We start from the raw sequence: 7,686 nt of genomic DNA, 5'->3' as shown, positions 1-7,686 counted from the left end.
AAAATAAGTTAAAAATGAGAGCTGTACAGGTATTTAAGTTTTTGGTTTGTAAAATACCCGAATGTGGGTTTCAGCAGGTGAGGCAATGATTGGACAGAGCAAAAGCTATGCTCCAAAATAGAAGTGATTACACCTTCACTAGACTAACCTGCAGCTAATTACATAATTATAAAATTAACACTTTAACCTGGCTTCCCCATCACAGATGTATTCTTTTAAATGCAAAGCTCTTTGTTCTAGCTTTTGTTGTTAAATGACATTCATGCCCAAGTGTCTATGCATCCATTGCAGGGATGTTTTCTCAAGTGACGAGTCTGAAGCCTGTGATGACGAAGTACCATCTACACCTCCCCATGGATTGTCACAGAGAAAAAGCTTCCTAACCAAGAGAGGCGCTGCAGAAGGTCCTTGAGTACGTCCAACGTGTTGAGTCTGTGAGTCTACTGCAGGATCTAATGCAGGTATGAAAATGATGAAATTTTAATGTATTATCTTCAAAATTATAAATAATTATTTAATTTTTTTGAAATATAAAATTAGGTACCCTAAACCCAAGTAGGAACCCCAGTCCCAGTACATTCCTGATTCTGGAGCTACAGAGATCAAACCATCCTACTGTATCACTAAATAGCCCCACCTCTAAAACCCTGATTCGGAAGGCCGAGTTGAAAGACTTCAGAGTTCAAGATGGTCAACTGCAACTATGATAAGCCGAATGTGTTCACCCCAAGTCGGAAACTGAGAAAAAGACTCAATTTTCACATGATTTCAGTCCCTTCTATATTTAAAAGAATGTATTGGGGCTCTAAAAATGTGAAATATTTTTACAAGTATTTCTTTTACTACTCATAGGCAGTTTCATAATAATAGTACAATTTGGCATCGTGTATTGTTTTTTGGTTCCATTCAAAATGCACAAGACGTATAGACATATTTTGTTTGTGGATCGCTGCAGCATCACACGAGCGCACAGAGACAAACGTGGCAGCAACTTAAAACAATTAAAATATCGAATCGAAATCGAGAACTGAAAATCAAAAATCGAATCGGGGCTTGAGTGAATCGTTACCTCCCTAATCATAATCATTTTGGTAGAATGTTGGGCTCTTGCCCTTTGAGTGTATATGGCGTTACCGAAGCTGTTCACTTAATCGACAATTCCTTTCCTGTGACGTTTATCATACCCAGTTTAACTGCCAAAATATTTTTAAGTGTGTGATGATTATCTGGATCGAGTGACACCCATGTTATAATGGTTGCAGGTATTGGTGGATTGGACGATAGTGTCAGAACAATGATGGCGTTCATCATGACAAATCCTCTGTCTCTGAAGTACAATCTCTTTGGACATCGTAGCAAGAACAAGCGCCGAGACCTGCCTTTTTCTGATGTTCTATACGGTAATATATTTTTTATTTTTTATTTTTTTTAAGGGATTGTGGTGTGAAGACATTTCAGCATGTCCCATAAGGTTTCACAATCATTAAATAGCTTTACTAAGTTGGCTTCTTGTCTTTTTTGTTTTAGGAGCACTGAAAAGGAATGGAGCCACAAAGGACATCAACGAGAAGGACACAGGCAACCCTGTCCAAGTGGTTCATGGGAGCTTGTGATCAAGGTGGGAATAGGGCAGTTCGAGCTCGGAGATCTCAAGGCAACTGTCAGGTTTAAAACGTCCTGACGCCATTTTTAGACTGAAGGTGGCATAAATCCAGACCAAACCAGTTAGAGTTTTGTTTTTGACCATTCGCGAATGGGAGAGGAAGTCAGGAGGTGAAGCAGGCGTCTTGCCAGTTCAATCTCGCGCACTCTCTCTCACTCTCTACCACCCGTTCGGTCTTTTATCAGCAACCTAAGCAGACAATGGAGGTCTGTCTGAAATTCTAGCAGGCAGGCAGGAAGCAATCAACCACAGTAGTCAGTCAGGAATTCGAAACTAAAGTGTGTGCGTGTGTTCCAGTTGTGCGCGTGTGTGCTAAAGCAATAATGTGAGTGTCTGTGTGTGTGTGCGCAATTATAACTGATACAAATAGTGTATAAAAACATGATTAGAAATACACAAACTATTTACATATCCTCATCCCATCTCACATTCCCCCGTTTGTGGGTTTAAATCATGTCCTTACGGCTTTAAGACAGATCATCATAATGAAATCATACAACAGTGTGGTCATCCGTGGAGGGGCGAAAACCCTCAGTAGGGACAAAATTCCCCTCCTCCCTTCCGGCGTGGAACGAGATTCTCATGGTATGTTGGTCACTTGGGAATAAAACATAAAAAAACTTCAATATACCTAGTGAAAAATAACAAAACTGTCTCCACGCAGAGCTTGTCTCCACGCAGAGCTTGTCTCTGCGGCGACTTGATGGAGGCCCTTGCCTCGTTGTAGGAGGGGACAGCCGTCTTTACCTCCCGGATCTTCGTGTGTGGTGTATGTGTGTGCATGTGTGGGGGCAGGGGCAAAAGGGTCCATGTGTTATTTAGGTTTCAGTGTCCAGTTCGAGTTTGTCATTGTCCAGTTCGAATTCGTCATTCTCAACATCAATCAGGTTGTAATGGTACATTTGGGCAACAAACATGCAGTTAATAATCATCTTTGTCATAAGAATAATGCAACATGAACAGACTACACATAACAAAAATGAAAACCATAATTATCCCGATATATTGTCTTTCAAATTCTTCGTAGTGGTCATAACATCAATAATTGTTTCATTTTATTAAAAATGTAAATGCAGTAATGTTCTCCAATCAAGGCTAAAATTCTTTATGTACGTCATTAATTTCCAAACAATATCTAATCTTTTTGTTCTGTGGCTTCAACATTCGTATCTGTGGCTGGTTGTGCGGTTCCGATGTGCGTGTGGTCCGATATTGTGACTCAGGTGGGCTCCTGTTCGAGGGATTCGCGTTGCTCGGCCTTTAGCTGGAAACCGGAGAAGCTTGTACTGCAACTGGTGGATCCAGCTGCCACGCCCCGCGACCTTTGCTGCCGTCGGGGTCACTGCAATCATCTGGCGAGGGCCATCTCAGCATTCACTTGTCCCAACGAAGTCGTTTCAGCACCTTGAAGAAGAGTTGGTCTCCCACACGGACGTGATTTCTCTGTGGATCAGAACACACTGGCCAGTAATTGCGTCTTTTTTTTTTTTGTTTTTTTTTTTTTGGGCAAAACATGTTTCCCATGTGGACTGGAACTGATGTGCCAGTCGCTGGTGGTTCTGATGAACCTGAGAGTCGATAGGGGATAGTGTCCTAACTTCGGCTGGCACTATCCTCATTGCTGTGATTGAAACACAGTCTGGTCATTGTCTCCTTTTTTTCCCTCATATTCTTGATAAGTCTGCCCTTAACAGTCCCATTAGTGCGTTCCACAAGTCCTGCAGACTGTATGCACAATGACGCTTTGAGTCAATTTTGCAACAACTGTCCCACTTGTTACAACATCATTCACAAAATGCATAATTTTCACTTCAAATCACTTCTTGAAATTCCAAATGTCAGGATAATTTGTGTTAGGTTGAAGATGTATTTTATCCCATATTTTACTCTATTAGTATTGCAAAAGAATTGTTCCACAGCGTGACCCATGTTTGACCATATGGATGAGAAGACTTCACAGAGAAGCGGATGCCTGAAGACTGGATCAACGTCTGCAACATCAAAGGAGGTGTGCTGAGACACACCTCTGAAACAAAAGGACTGAGACTTTAGTACCAGAGCACTAAAAGGGCATATCTGCCTTTTCAATCAGTGGATGACTGCCATTGATGTCTGTCTTTCCTCTTGTGTCTGAGATGTTTACATGTTCCTGCTGGTGCTCCCCCCTTCATCTCTTAGTGCAAATACATTGTATTGTTAGGGACTTCCCTAATAAAATAGAGGGCTCGGCGGAGTGTGCTCCAGAACGAATTTGGAGATGTAACTGAGCACACCTCTGTTCGTTCTCCTCGCGAGTAAAAGATCAACTCTTGTCTTCCTTCCATTCATTTAGCCTATGTTCAGTGAATGCTTAGGTGATTGAACCTGACAATTTGATTACACAACACTTTTTCCAACTGTTTTAGCATCAACATATGTTGTCGGAAACAACTTAATCCATTTTGAAAACATATGAATTACAACCAAACAATATTGCATCTCAAACAAATAACACTGTCTAAAAAAAAGTTTTTTGTTGAAAAGTCTGTATGTGGGAACAATTTCATATCATACTACCCCTCTCTTGACTCATGGTTATGCTCGTGTGTCACTCTTATTACTTTTCCAATCAATGAATTAGGCAGCCAGGATTTGCCATCTGCCAATTTGCTGATCCTGTCCTCAGCAATGTTTGCACCTTTGTTCTCCCAATTTGTGCGTTCAATTACTGGTACCTTTTTCCCTGGCGTGGGATCAAATTGTCAAGTTGATTTTCTGCGTGTGTGTGCGTGTGGGGGTGTGTTCATTTTCCCTTTTAGCTGCGCTGTGTCGATATAAAGGCGAGGCAGTTTCCAATTGTAATTGTGTCATTTTCTGTTAAGTGAATTTTGCGTTCACAAATAACTATTTTAGACGTGCTTTATGCACAACTTTTCTTTTCCTGTTGTGGTTTTTAAAGCCCAATGTCGACAGAACGCATGAACATTTATCTTGACTGTCAGTCCACATTGTAACCATACAACTCATACAAGATGGGAAACCCCAAATTTTAATTAGCTCACACCCGCCTACGCTCTTCCTGCTTATCCTAACAATCTCTTATCCGTTGGTATCACAATGTTAGTACTCCCATCGCATAAAAGTCAGTTTGATTTCAGGCTGCGACCTTGGTTCTCAAACACTTTTACTTCTTATCAGTCTGGAATGCGCACCTGGTCTGTGTTACAAGTCTGAGTTCCTCCAGTCGGGAGGAAGGTCAAGTCGCGGTTTGGTGATAATTTGGACGGCTCCACAGTCGTGTGGCGCCTCCTAGATGATGCGGGGAAAAAATGACGCTGGGCTGAAATGCACCGCAACTTATCAGTATAATGTGTCCCTGTGACAATTAGGCCGGCGTGCAATGTGAATGTGGTGGGAAAAGAATGTAATTTTTTGATTCCTTAAAGCAGCAGTGAAAGCTCTTAATCACACTCTAAGTGGTTCTCTGCCACGAAATCCAAATTGTTGTGACTAAATATGCAAATGAATTCATTTTGCCCTGGTTCCTGCAGTAACCCAGGCTAATGAAGTCATTTTTTGCAGTCACTGTTTTGCTCAAATGGCTTATAATAATTTGGTAGTGCGTTAAGATGCTTTGTCGATACAATCTTGTAGTGTATCTTCACAAGTTCCAACATACACAACCCATTCCATGGCCATGACGATACTGTTTTAAAGATTACCAAGGCTTGTTGGACCTTTCTCTGCCACATAAATTACAGCCCTGAGAGGCACTGGGCCTCAACTTTATCTATGAAGGGTCAGGGATTTAATGGGGGTCACCGAGGCGTCCCAAGGAAAGTTTTTACAGAAAAGTGGTCTGGCAATATCTTTTCTCTTTCTTATCACTGACAATGCGCCCCTTTAAAGTTTTGACGTTTGTTTGAATTCGCCCGTGCTTATTAATTCTATTGAAGTCCAATTTTGTCAGTGTATCACGGCCTAATGAGTAAAACGCATGTTGATGTAGAACTCCTTCTACACACACTTTTATGTTTGACTTTTTACGTCACGTGATCCTCCATTGCTACCACAACTCGTCCTGAAAAGTTAATGTTTTGTAACAAGACTTACTGCTTCCTCCTTTCTTTCTTTTCTTTTTCCTTCCTTCTGCCCAACACGTTCATGCTTTCTGTGCATAATTTAGAATTTTCTTTTCCATTTTACAAGTTGGCCAATTTAAATTAGGTTGTTTTATTTGAAAAGCCTGTAATTCTCTTTTTTTTCCCCTTTTCACCTAATCACAAATTTCTTATCACAAAAATGAACATGTTAATTCTATTTTATTTCCTATTTTTCCAATCTTGTGACTCATTTCACTTCAACCAGTTCTACCTTAAAGTGGACAAGTACACATCAATGTTTTTTGTAGTTTCTATTTTCTTCTCTGCTTTAATGAAAATTATAGCCCTTCTAGCCAAATTTTTCCTGTGTCATTTCTATCTCTGCATTTCATTCCATTTCTGGCCTACCTTAATACTAAAACAAAAATGCTCTTTCAAAAATTAAAACTATCTAAAACTAGTGATGGCAAAATGAAGCCCCATAAAGCAGCCAAGCCCTGCAGGGAAATACTTCACACACGAATGGGCTTCGAGATGCTTCATTTTTCTTGACTACGCCATCCCATGGACAGAAAAATGTATAACATGCTTGGTGCATGCAATAAAATGGTGAGCTGTAAATCATGCTCTGCCCACCAAACAATATGTATTTGAAGAGTGATTTTAATTGTTCTGTTTTACTTTGTCTTCTAACTTCTCCAATATTCAGACAGCTCCGCCGAGACCAACGTTTCACCCCCACACTGATATAAAATGGACCCAACCGTTTGGGTCTCTTTCCAAATTTGGTACCAAAGCCTCCCCCACAGTGCGGCAGCTATCTTGAATTGGCCCGTTCCCAGAAAGTTTTACTTCATTCAGTGTCATTCAGTATTATTCAAAATCTTTCAGTGTCATTCCAAATCATTCAATGTCATTCACAATCTTTCCACATCCTTCCACCTTCCATCGTTCAGTGTCATTCCACATTCCTCTTTCATATATAACATAACATAACAATAACATAATCCTGGGTCAGCAGACACCTAATTAATGTGTTAATACATGATACATTTTTCTATAAGCAACCCTTATGATTGTAACGTATTTTTAATTCTTTCTAGGCGGGAACTGTCCGAACAAAAAATTCATGCAATTTGTAATTAGACACTTTGTCATACAAAAAGTCACTCAGGGCAAGAGAAAAAAAATTGTCACTTGCCCAAGTTGGGCAAGTAATTTGGCCACTCGGGCAAGGCAAATTTTAGTGGCACTTGCCCTATGGGCAAGCAGTTTTTAAAGTTAACTTCGAACCCTGTGATGGTGTCTTGTGACCTGTCTTTATCAGCTGATGTTCCATGAAGGCGTGCCTTACCTGTCACAAGAATGAAGGCAAGTCACGCCCCCCGCTGTCCATTCACTCCGCCAAGACGCTGCTCCAGGTGGTAGAGAGGATGAAGGCTCCCTTGTCTCTGTTCATGGTTTTTATGCCTCGCTTGCAGATCTCAATGGCCTCTCTGATCCAGCGCTGTAGTTTGTTCTCTTCTGTGCGGATGACCCTGCCCTTCTCCCGGTCCATGATGTGGTTTTCCCTTTTGCAGTGGTCAGTGATTGCTGATTTGTAATGTTCATGTTGTGCTTGTTCTTTTACTGCTCTGATTTTTTAATTTTTTTGACAGGTAAGTCACACCCTCATGGAACATCAGCTGATAAAGACTGGTCTCAAGACACCATCATGCGACACTCTGAAGAAGGCGAAAGACTCGCCGAAACATGTCAGGTAAAATATTAACCTAAAACATAAATGTCTGCTTTTAATGAATCAGTCAAATATCAATAATAAGAAGACAAAATGAACCTAATACAAATAAATGAATGCTTAATAACTCCCCTGCACATGCTCCTAAAAATCCAAACCTTCACCTGTAAATAAAACGTCCCGACCTGAAGACATCTTAATGT

This window comes from Idiotropiscis lumnitzeri, unplaced genomic scaffold, assembly GCF_059441095.1.
Source record: "Idiotropiscis lumnitzeri isolate Australia: NSW breed Sydney's pygmy pipehorse unplaced genomic scaffold, RoL_Ilum_1.0 HiC_scaffold_131, whole genome shotgun sequence".
Taxonomy (NCBI): domain Eukaryota; kingdom Metazoa; phylum Chordata; class Actinopteri; order Syngnathiformes; family Syngnathidae; genus Idiotropiscis; species Idiotropiscis lumnitzeri.
This window is presented reverse-complemented; position numbering follows the sequence as displayed.